This window comes from Lissotriton helveticus, chromosome 2_2, assembly GCF_964261635.1.
Source record: "Lissotriton helveticus chromosome 2_2, aLisHel1.1, whole genome shotgun sequence".
Taxonomy (NCBI): Eukaryota; Metazoa; Chordata; class Amphibia; order Caudata; family Salamandridae; genus Lissotriton; species Lissotriton helveticus.
In genome coordinates, this window is record NC_136060.1 from 75,890,777 (window position 1) to 75,902,643 (window position 11,867).

At 42.6% G+C, this 11,867-nt stretch overlaps 1 long non-coding RNA gene across 1 annotated transcript in view; it reads right to left on the reverse strand.

Annotated features, from left to right (window-relative positions):
• Nucleotides 1–7,844, reverse strand: part of LOC144821277 (uncharacterized) — a 386,922-nt gene extending 379,078 nt beyond the window's left edge. The window contains exon 1 of the long non-coding RNA XR_013608317.1: nt 7,579–7,844. This is a non-coding gene — a long non-coding RNA (uncharacterized LOC144821277). The remainder of the gene's footprint in view (nt 1–7,578) is intronic.
• Nucleotides 7,845–11,867: the final 4,023 nt, after the last annotated feature.

The window sequence follows — 11,867 nt, forward strand, 5'->3', positions numbered from 1 at the left end:
GGGTATTTTTTGGGTTCAGGGTCAGTTTTTAGTTTTTGGGTAAAGGGGTATTTTTAGGGTTCAGGGTCAGTTTTTAGTTTTTGGGTAAAGGGGTATTTTTAGGGTTCAGGGTCAGTTTTTAGTTTTTGGGTAAAGGGGTATTTTTTGGGTTCAGGGTCAGTTTTTAGTTTTTGGGTAAAGGGGTATTTTTAGTGTTCAGGGTCAGTTTTTAGTTTTTGGGTAAAGGGGTATTTTTAGGGTTCAGGGTCAGTTTTTAGTTTTTGGGTAAAGGGGTATTTTTAGGGTTCAGGGTGAGTTTTTAGTTTTTGGGTAAAGGGGTATTTTTAGGGTTCAGGGTCAATTTCGGGGTTTTGGGTAAAGGGGTATTTTTAGGGTTCAGGGTCAGTTTTGGGGTTTTGGGTAAAGGTTTTTTTTTAGGGTTCAGGGTCAGTTTTGGGTTTTTGGGGTACAGGGGTACAGTGTAAAAATAAAGTAAAATTAAATTTACATTAATTTAATTTAATGAAATTAAATTAAATTAAATTATATTAAATTATTTTTAAATAATTTAAATTATAAAAATTATTATATACTTACCAATACTAACGTTGTAATGGTAGTGCGTTGTAAAAGTTGCGTTGTAACGTCATATATCCACTGTTGCACTCCTTGGAGTGGGAATAGTAATTTTAACCCCTACGCTATCCAACGCTTTCCCTACTGTTGCACCCACTGGAGTGGGAATAGTAATGTTTACTCTTTTGTATTTGTACGTTAATAATATTGGCTATTATTTAATTAAATTTTGTTACTATATATATATATGTTTTAAGAAATATGATTAAAAAAATATTATTTTTTTACTTTCATTAATTATTAAAAGTTCTTTTAAGTATTAAGTATATTTTAGTAATTAATTTTTTATATTAATGTAATTAAACATTGTTTTTATTAAAGTCGATATTTTTTACAACTATATTTTTGTAAACGATATTTTTAACTCGATATTTTTGTACTTACCTGTTTGTAGATAGAAACTCGATATTTTGTCTCTCGATATTTTCTCAACGATATTTTTGTTGGTCGATATTCTGTCCCTCGATATTATTTCAGTGATCCGTTAAAATGACAAGTAATATAAAAATAAAACCAACCTTAACTCTGCCACTAAATGTGTTGAATATGGGCTAATATATGTGCTACAATGTAACTGTTAGAAAATTGATATTGTAAGCCACTTTGTGAAAGAATTGCAAAGCACTTTAGAGCTCTTAAACAAGAGAATGTGAAATATCCCATTACAAACAGTTGTCTTTGTTTTCTTTCATAAAGTCAGATTTCTATCAAGTTTCTTAGCTTTCCCACTTGCTGTTTGTATTACATGTTGGTCATAGCCTCTCATTACAAATATGTGTTCTATATCTTTCAAGTTGTCATACAAATCGTCATCACAACTACTGCATGCACTTACCAGTTCTCCGAAGGGAATAGCATGTATTAGGAATTTAGGACATGAGCTAGTTGAGTATATTAAAGAATTGTAGGATGTCTTTTTCCAGTATATTCTCTTGTGTAACCTTTTCTCACTCACATGCAACTCAACATCTCAGAAGGTTATTTTTTCATGACTAAAACCATAAGTAAATCGCATGTTGTATTAATATGTGTTGAGATAACAGGAGAGTTCCTTCAATTCATTTTCATCTCCTGTCTATAACATCAAGCAATCAATCATCAATCAATGTTCCCCAGTATTGGATATTATTACCCCGTCTGGAACTGTTTGGACCCCAACAACCCATGTTCCCTAGTATTGGATATTATTACCCCGTCTGGAACTGTTTGGACCCCAACAACCCATGATTTAGTTGTCATTTGACGGGGGAAATCCTGGAACCCATCAAAGTCCCACATAGTTGGTGGTACAATTGCCTAGTGACAGAAAAACACTATTCTGAAGAATAAATGTAATCATTTTCAATATCATATTCGTGTGAGCCATGAATTCAGCAGGTATATTATTAAGAGAATGTATACAAGTAACTGTGATATTTGTATGTAATGACATCAAATCTAGTGTTGTCAACATCATGCCAGCGTTCCGCATTACATCGCTCAATATATTAAGCACATGTTTAGTGTCATGAATAAGAGACGTAGGGTAATTGAAATATGGTTCACAAATTCTGACATCCTCTAACTGAGGACTTCAATGTCTGAAATAATGCGTCTTCCCGGTGGAACGGGGATATCTCTATGCATCTTTGTAAGGGTATATAGACATGGATATCTAGATTTATCAATCACTAGGCATAGATATTCTTTGTCCAGTATTAACCCACGATCACACCAATGTTTCAGATTAGTATTGGTACTATTACTAATGCCACCTATTGGATTGTATTACAATTTCATATAACAAGAAAAGTCTTCTAACAGTCCATAGATCTCATAATCAAAATCCTTCTTGTTCATATGACTACATGTCCTCCTTTGTCTGCCTCCTTAATAATGAGGTCTCTCGCCTCCTGAAGTTGTTTCAATGCTGTTCGTTCACTTCTGAATAGATTGCCCCTGTGTGGTAATCTATACTTTCCACCTGTCCTTATCAACAATCTTTCTAAATTGAGAGATTTTGCTTTATAAAAAAATTTCCAGCTCTTTAGCACTTGAGATTCCATCTAGATTTTGGCCTATACCCACAGTCTACACTCACATTTGTACTTATCTCTAAATCAGTGAGTATTGTATTCAAGGTAAAAGGATTCTTATTATATTCTGTAATCAACATTAATGTTGCTGTGTCCTATAAGTGTTGTATTGCAAAAAGAATACATTCTGGTGATATAACATTCAATTTATTCTGTGTATTCTTCAAACAAAAATATTTCTTCAACTTGAGCCTCTGCACAAACTTAAATACCTTAACTTTGCAGTGAAATACATGTCATTTTACCACTGAGCAGACACTCATGACCTTTTTAAGCAATGACATGCTGGGCCTAAATAACAAAGCTAAAGTTTATTATTGCTTGCTATTCACCAAGGTATTTTATTAGTAGTATCTTTACCACAGTGTAGTCTACGCACATAAAAAATAGGACTGTCCTATCTTTTTGTGTACTGGTAAGATACCTTTGTGAATAGCAAAGAATTGGGAACTTACACAAAAGTGTAGGTTTACCTTATGAATCAGGTCCCATATCATTAGTAAGTGTTATATCCAACAACTTCACAATTGTCACTTCTATGCTATGTGTCTCAGGGTATAGGAGTACATTTTACTTATGTGATCCTGCCCATGATCTCATCTGCATGCCTTCCTTTTCCTAGCTCCCCTTTCTTTCTTCTGCTCTATGATTTTCATTTGTTGCTGGTCCTTGATCTGGTATTCAAATCATGATTCCAAATGCAGATTCTTCTCACTTTTTCTTCAAAACTATTACTGTTTTTGGCTACAGGACGTATGTAGATATATTCAAGAAAATGAGAACATCGCAAGACCTACAGTGTTACTTATTTTAATGAGTGCTCAAAGGCATTAAATACTGTTGAACTGTTGCTCTTTGAGGACTGTTGTGGTGGGAATTCCTCCCTTCTCGGGCACAAGATAGTTGTTTTATGTGTTAACTTGATTTGATTGCTAATGTTAATTCAGCGGTCTCCAACCTTTTCTGTAATCTGAGCTACTAATATTATTAGTGTTTTAATAGTGTCCACATCAGACAAGATTGCATTAGTGGCCACCATATGCAAGGTTACTACCAGTGATCAACTCAATGCATCAGGTATGGTTGCCAGCAGTAATGTAAAAAAGGCGTTGTCAATATGGAATACCTCTGCATAGGTAATACGTACAAATCATAGCTGCAATGCCTCTGGTACCATTAAATCATTTTTAATCATTTTAATCACCATACCAACGTAGAATTCTGGGAGGGTTCGGATGAAGATCGGGTGGGCTAATCCTCGCCTCCGCATCCTTAATAGAATTGAAACTTTGCTGCACGTTAGCTAGGAAATTTTGCATTCTTTGTCAGGAGCGGAGGCTTCTGAGAGGCTAGTTTAAAGCTTGTCCACCACCAAAGAACCTAGTGACACCACTGGCCTAAAATAACACCTCTTGAAGGTGGAATCTGAGGACCAGTCTGCAGCATTCAGGATGTCCTCTAGCCTTGCTCCCAGGAAGGGGACTGGATGGTCCGCCTGGATCTGAAAGATGCCTACATGACCCTCTCGATTTTTGCCCCACACAGACGTTTTCTTAAGTTTCAGTGGGGCTCACAGATTTTCGAATTCACCTCCCTTCCTTCAGGCTGTCGTCCGCTCCGTGGTGCTTCACCAAAGTGATGAAGCGGGTGGTGGAGCGTCTCCGATCGGAGGGCATCCGGTTGATGATTTATCTTGACGACATGCTCATCATGTGCCAATGTCCATGAAGGTTGATGGCCCATTTAAGGAAGGCGGTGTCCCTCTTGGAGTCACTGGGGTTTGTTCTCAACAAAACCAAATCAGACCTTCTACCTTCACAGAGAATGCAGTTTCTGGGCTTCATGATTGACTCGGTGGAGGCCAACTTGTCCCTGCCCTCGCAGAAGTTGTCCAAAATCAGACACGAGCTGAAGCGTACTCTCACAAGGCCTACAATTCAGTTACGACACCTGGCCAGGGTAGTAGGCGCTTTCTGTCGTCCTCGATACAAGCGATATTCCCGGGCCCACTACACTACAGGGCCCTTCAACGTCTCAAAGCCTTTCACTTGCGAAAAGGTTTCACCTATTCTCAAGTCGTTCCCCTCACAAACGAGGCCAGAACAGAGTTGCAATGGTGGGTCGACCACATGGATGCTTGGAACGGCTGAGCGATATTCGGCTCCAAGCCAGATCTAGTAATAGAATCCGATGCCAGCGGCTCGGGCTGGGGTGCTCGTTGCGGCGAAGTGTCTACAGGCGGAAGATGGTAATCTTCAGAAAGAACCCTTCACATCATTTGCCTGGAGTTGATGGTGGGTTCATTTGCAGTGAAGTGCTGGACGAAGGACAGGGTCCAAAGTTGTGTTCTACTCAAGATGGACGATGTGGCGGCGGTACGTTACATCAACCATCTCAGCAGGACTCGCTCCAAAGCGTTATCCAATCTAGCCCAGATCTTTGGGAATATTGTCTGCCCAACCAGATATCCCTGTCAGCAGAGGATCGTCCGGGGTCCCAATCTGCTGTCAGATTGGTGCTCCCACCACTGAAAGGACACCAGTCTATGGCAACTTCATCCCAGTGTCTTCAGGGAGATTCAGGACAGGTGGGGTCCGTTCTCAGTGGATCTCTTTGCCTCCCGGCTGGGCACCCAACTGAAACGTTACTACAGTTGGTGCCTGGATCCGGAGGCATTGGCAGTGGATGTGTTCCTTCAGGATTGGAGCAAGGAACGGGGCTACGCGATTCCCCCCTTTGCAATGATCATGAGGTATTCAACCCAGGTGAGGAGGCAACAGGCAGATCTGGTGGTAATTACCCCGATATGGAGGTCACAAGCCTGGTTTCCAGTTCTGATTGAACTTTCCTGGGATTTTCCAATCCCTCTACCCCTCGGTCCCGATCTCCTCAAGGATCCTCAGGGGAATCCTCACCGCCTTCTGTCCACAGGCAGTCTGCGTCTGATGGCCTGGCGGGTTACAGGCAATGCTGGAAAATCCCAGGCCTTCCGAAAGGATGCTGCCACGTTGCTCGCAAAATCCTGGGCTGACAGTACACACAAGAGATACAGATTAGCCTGGTCACGATGGGGCACTTTGTGTCTGCGACGACAGGTGGATCTGATGGGGGGGACATTGTCCATGTCCTTAACTTTTTAGCCTCGCTGGCAAAGGAAGGCTTGGCTTATAGGTCGATTAATACCTTTTGTTCAGCAATCTCGGCAGGCCACGTTCCATTGGATAACCGCCCGATTGGGGAGCATCCTTTGGTCTGCAAGTTATTGAGGGGCATCAGACTGTCGGTCCCTCCGGAGCCACGTTACTCAGTTTTATGGGATGTGAACAAAGTTCTGAATCTGTTTTGGTCGTGGCCCTCTAACAAGTACTTGTCCAGAAAACAGATGTCAGCTAAACTCGCAATGTTGCTGTGTTTAATTTCTTGCCGGAGAGTTTCGGATGTGAGGGCATTGGATCTCACAGGTCGGATTTTCACTTCGAAAGGTGTTACATTTCACATATCTAGGCGCACTAAGTGCAATTCACGCTTGGTCTCCTATCCTGCATTTCCTGATGTCCCTAAGTTGTGTGTGGTTAGAGCGCTCAAAGCCTACGAGGTTGCGACAATAGATGTACGCCCACAGGGCATCAAGCAGTTGTTCTTTACGCTTATGAAGCCACACAGGGCAGTTTCATTCCCTGGGATGGGTCCGTTGGGTTATGCAGGAAGCTGGTATAGATACCTCCCATTTTGGGGCTCATTCTGTAAGGGGTGCAATGGCCTCCAAGGCCTTTCACCTGGGAGCAAGGCTAGAGAATATCCTGAATGCTGTGGACTGGTCCTCAGATTCCACCTTCAAGAGGTTTTTCTTTAAGCCAGTGGTGTCACTAGGTTCTTTGGTGGTGGACAAGCTTTAAACTAGCCTCTCAGAAGCCTCCGCTCCTGACATAGAATGCAAAATTTCCTAGCTAACGTGCAGCAAAGTTTCAATTCTATTAAGGATGCAGAGGCAAGGATTAGCCCACCCGATCTTAATCCGAACCCTCCCAGAATTCTTCGTTGATATGGTGATTAAACTCTTTATGATGTAAGTTCTGTTCCATGAACTGTTACTGTTGATGTTGTTACTCATTGCCAGTTGACAAATAAAAGTGTTAGGTGTTTTTATAGGAGTTTATTCTCTAGAGCTAACAGAATGTCCTCTTACCTTAGGTTCGGATACTGGCAATAAGGAATAATTTGGAAGACTACCATGAGGGGTCGCTGGAAGAAAGAGGAAGATAGAGCGCTTGCAGGGGAAGATATGAGGCGTCCTGGCATGGGATTGGCTGATGCTATTTGGGACATTTTCTGTTTTCATTTTCCCTGTGTTCATGGGGAAGGTAGTTTTATGTAATTTATAATCCTTTGAAAGGCTGCTGGAGTACAATAAATGGAGAAAGATGCAGCCTAATCCTCGCCTCCGCGACCTTAATAGAATTAAACTTTCCTGCACATTAGCTAGGAAATTTTGCATTGTCAATCCAGTAGGAGGTGAATGCCCTCCATTTGTAAAAGGCGATAAAGGACCCACCCGTTGAATTCCTTGAGATTTATCACGGGGCGATAGCCCCCATCCTGTTTTTCCACTAGGAAAATGTTGCTGAGGAACCCCCGGGATGTAGAGTAGACTGAGTAATTACACCTTTCCGCAGTAGGTCTGAGACTTCATTGTCTATGAGAACACTCTGATCCCGGGAAAAGGGTATAGGTCTGGGTCGAAGGGGCTGCTTGGGCAGGCCTGAGTACTCTATCTGAAACCCACAGATGGTTTGTAAAACCCAAGCGTCGGAGGTAAGCAAAGACCAATTGTGATGAAAACATTGGAGTCTGCCCCCCACCTCACACCCTTCACCCCTTGAACTCTCACCTCTTTGATTGTTATATCCACCGTCTCCTCTGCCTCTACCACCGCGGCGACGGGGAAAGCCTCTAGTCGGGTAGAAGTTCCCAAATTTGTCAGGATCCTGATATTGTCCTCTGTGGGACTGGCCTTGTTTAAAGGAGGCTCTATTGTAGGGTCGGCCAGCCGAGCGCCCCCTGCCATGACCGGCTGAACCAAAAACACGCGGGGTAAAAATACGTTTGATTGACGTCTGGGCCTTGTCTAAAGAATTAAATGTATTGACGAACTTGCCAAGTTCCTTGATGAAGGGATCTCCAAAGAGATTACCCTCCGCAATCGGGCCCGCCTCCGAAGTGGCTAGCTCCCCTAGCTTGGGGTCTATTTTAATAAGTATGGACCTGCATCTCTCAGTTGAAATTGCCACATTAGCATATCCCAGGAAAATAATCGCTCTCTGTGCCCAACTCGAGACTGTGTCTGGGGAAATCAGAGAACCTGAGGCCTTGGCGTCTTCGGCCATATCTAAAAATGTTGCCAAAGGCCCGCAGTATCCAGTAGTTTATCTTGGCACGCTCGCCATGAGCGATCGATGCCTTTCTTGGGATCTCTCACAAACTTTGTGAAAAAGGTGGACATCTTGGGGTCTATTTCTGGTGTAACTGCAACCTTACCATCTAAGGTAGGACGCGGACATTCCGCCCGAAGGCAACCACACACCTCCTGATCCAGGGGCTTACGCAGTCTAGCCGCCGTATAGGCCGCCACCTTAGGGGCCGGAACCCATTGCGATGAGCGAGGATGTAGCAGTTCGTCAGGGTTAAGCATATCCGCACTAAGGTCAGAGGAAGTGGACTGACTAGGATGAGATGGGCGCCATGGGCGCTCTGATTCCCCATCCCCATCGGAAGTCTGGGGGGACTCATCTGGGTCTAGTGTAGTTATGCAGTCAGGTACTCCGGAGGGTCCAGTTGAACTCTCTTCCAGTTTACTAGGTGGGTTAGAATTCTTGGCGTCCAGGAATGCTTTCTTGAGGCGCACAAAAGCGTACGCGTCTGCACCCGCCTCCTCAGAGCGCTTCCGTTTGAGCTCTACCACATTAGTGGTGGGTTGGCCTGAAGGTAGGGGAGTTGTATGCCCCGAGAGATCTTCCCTCTGACTGAGGGGTTATCATTGTGCTTGGAGTAAGTCTATTTTCTTCTCCAGAGGCTGTCTTTCAAAATAGAGGAATCCATCACCTGACAACAATGATCATCGACCGGTAGGTACATGATCTCTTCTTCCTCTTCCTCATAATAATCCTCGTATTCCATAATGCGATAATATCAGGTACTTGACTAGGATAAACAAAGGGGAGTCCGTGAAGGGCAGAACCCTGGTATAACAAGCCCACACGTGAATGGGAACAGTCACACAGATCTGGGACCAAGCACCCTCTATATTCTGAGGGAAAGTCTAATAATCCTGCCTGGGCTGGTCCCTGTTAATGAGCTAGATGTTTTACCCACAGCGCGGGTGTTCAGGCTCCAGGCAGGGGCTCTGTAAGTAAGAAAAATGCCCAACGCGTCAATTTCAAATAAAGAGGCAATAAGACTTCTTCCCCCACGGTCGCTCGAACTCATCTGAACCGTAATGTCAGTTGAAGCAGAACTAGACGACTTGCGGCTGCCCGGGGGGTAAAGCTCTCTCAGGAGCGTAGGCGCGAGGGCGCGCAGTCCCCTAGCTGCAGGAGGCCGCACCGCACACAGAGCTGTCTGTCACAGACCGTGACCGCGAAGGAGCGAGAAGCCGCTCCCGCGGTAAAAATGACAACAAAGCTGATGATTAACAGCGCAACATCAATTAAGCATTCCGTTTGACTAAACAATACCGCGAAGGCCGATATATCGCTAAAGTACACTCAAAACAGTTAGAGCAATGGATAAATGAAAGAACACTCATCTGTATGCTGCTGGAGCAGCGAAGAAAGAGGAAGATAGAGCGCCAGCAGGGGAAGATATGAGGTGTCCTGGCATGGGATTGGCTGATGCTGTTTGGGACATTTTCTGTTTTCATTTTCCCTGTGTTCATGGGAAATGTATATGTAATTTATGATCCATTGAAAGGCTGCTGGAGTACAATAAATGGAGAAAGATACAGCCTAATCAGAAGCCTCTGCTCATGACATAGAATCCCATGTGCCAAACTCTAAATAAGACGCCTAAAGATTAATGTACATGCTTAAATTGGTTACAGGTAATATTCCTTACACTGATTCCCCCTTCCTCGTCTAAGTTCTTAACTCATCAAGATGAACCTAAAAGATAATCAGTTTTTGTTGATCAAATTTCCAAATGGAAAAACTATGACCCCTATCCTGGGTGAAACCTGTAAACTTGCCACAGTCAAGAATAAAGTTTCACATTTTTATTACAACACCTTTCAACATTGACCTTTTAGTGTGGCATAGCATTAATAACATCAATACAATGATTTTGGAAAAAAAGCAAATTTGAAAAAATTATGCGGTCACAAAACATCATTTAGAGCAAAAAGTTGACGCAATACAAAACTAAACATTCTGTACCCAAAAAATTAAAATAGGGATAACTCCTCAAGACTACATGGAGAAGGCATAGGTTTTACAATTGATCTGAGATCTCATGAACTACAAAGTGTAATACCATGTAGGACACTCGGCCAAGGAGAGGGGAATTCCCTTCCACTGGACATATTTTCGACACTGTAATCAAGGCATCTTGTGTTAAACCAAAAAGGGGCACAGACATCTTCCAAGGCAGTTTGAGATACTAGTGTATCTGTGACTGGGTCTGCTGCTGAGACAGCTCGGCACAAGTTTCAAGTCACAGCATATCAGTACAAAACCCTTGTTGACATTCTTGAACTGCGGGAGAGTCCCTCTCCTTCACCTCACTTATATCCACTCTTGCTTGTCGACCACTTCTTGATTTGATCCAATGAGCAGTCTAAAGTGATGTGATTTTCTAAATCCACGGATGCCTTTTTATCCAGTCATGCTCTTCTATTATTGTGTGTATCCAGAATCTCTCGTGAAAGGGATGTCCACATTAATTAGTTATTATTACATTTCTTTTATCTTTAATCATTTTCTCTAAAATCTTATAAGCAATTTGTGGCATATCTTTTTTTTATTTTACAGCTACTCCATATTATCAGCTCTAGTTAATTGGAACCTGGATTGGCTATTTTTATGAGCCTCTTATGAGGATTTATTTTGTACTACCTGCTTTCAGTAGAAAATATTTTCTGCCTGCACTACACAGGAGTCACACTACTTTATTTCTGTCTGAGTGTTCTTTGTAAGATTTCATCTTTTGTATCATCCCTGGCTGCCCCAGGAATTGGGCTCTAAACCACTCCTGCACAGACCTTTGATTGTTTGTGAGTTCAATTTACCAATTGCTTCTGCAGGAATGGGATACCTGGAACAGGTATAAGACAAGGGGCCTGGTGACAGGACATCAGACCTGAGATTCAGCGTTTCTGCAGCAAGCCACACCTGTATTTTTGTGTGTGCCCTAGGATACTTGTGGTTGCTCATGGCTTGTGGTGTATTGGATAATGACGCCAGCCTCCTGAGAGACTTCCTAAGCAAATAAAGGGATAAAGACAGAAAAGGGATAAACACAGAAGCACCTGCATCATACGGGCTGAGACAATGATGATGCCAAGTAAGTAACCTGAGCATTTATTCCACATCAGATTTCTCACCCCAGGCTTAAATTCAATAAAGATATACTATAACAACCTGTTTTCCTAGCGCTCTCATTGATCAAAACAAACGTGCCACCTAGTCCATGTGCATTAAAACGAAGAAATGTGCATTCAACAACACAGCACCCAAAATATATTCTATCTTCCTCCCAACCCTCGCAGCTCACTCAAGAGAAGAAGAGGAGTTGTATCCCCAGAGGTTGCTCTTCACTTATTCTCCGAGAATATTTCACAGTAACCTGAATTCCCCTTAGGTGCTTCCAACCCATGCATGGACTGCATAGAAATGAGTATTCCATATGTTTGGCCCACAACATTTGGACTGAAGGCATTCAGGTCAATGAATCTGCAAAGTAAATGTAAAACACACCATTTCAGAAAATAAAGAAAGCATGATACCTTATCCATGAAAACGTACAGGCAGGCAAAACCACAGGAGCAACATCACGCATTGTGGTCTTTTTTCTTCTCCTTCTCTACCTAACTTTATCCAAATAGGCTATGATATTTGTTTCCTAAAACATCACTGCATGTGTGAGTGCAGTGAAGTGGAAGCCAAGGTCTGTAACCCACTTGAGGGG